Source organism: Brassica oleracea, chromosome C5, assembly GCF_000695525.1.
Source record: "Brassica oleracea var. oleracea cultivar TO1000 chromosome C5, BOL, whole genome shotgun sequence".
NCBI classification, from domain to species: domain Eukaryota; kingdom Viridiplantae; phylum Streptophyta; class Magnoliopsida; order Brassicales; family Brassicaceae; genus Brassica; species Brassica oleracea.
Window position 1 is genome coordinate 3,710,330 of NC_027752.1, and position 552 is coordinate 3,710,881.

The 552-nt window shown below is 38.6% G+C and overlaps 1 long non-coding RNA gene across 1 annotated transcript in view; it reads left to right on the plus strand.

The window, feature by feature from the left end:
• The window catches only part of LOC106294299, a 6,868-nt gene that overhangs the window by 5,213 nt on the left and 1,103 nt on the right, over positions 1 to 552 (plus strand). The window lies entirely within an intron of this gene.

Below are 552 nucleotides of genomic sequence, written 5' to 3' on the forward strand. Positions count from 1 at the left end.
ACTTCGTCCATAAAGTTATGGACAACTATGGGAAGCAGATCCACGAGTGGAAGAAGAAGTGGGAAATCAACAAGGTTTCTTTTTAATTTATTAAACAATTTTTTAATTTATTAAACGATTTTTTAATTTATTTAACTATTTTTTTTTTATTAAAAGGTCCCAAAGTCGATAAACAGCACGGTCTGGACGGAGTTGTGTGCGCATTGGGATAAGGAAGAGACGAAAGAAACTTCTTCCGCCAACTCCACCAACTCCACCAACCGCAAGGGCGACCGTAAAGGGAAGGGCATCTTCAGGCATAACTTGGGTGCTCAATCTATTGCCACTCTTGGGGATCGCATGGTAAGTTCAGCCGCTTTTTCTTCAATTATTTAAGTTTTAAAATTTTATTTTTTGTGCATTTCTTCTGATTTCTAATTTTTGTTTAATTTATGTTTTTTTCAAGGTGGAATAAAATGATGGCGAGCCGGTTGATGATCTCGCCCTAATGAAGAGGGCGTATACCAACAAGAAGACCGGCCAGATTGATGACGGTCTTGTGAGGGAAGTGGT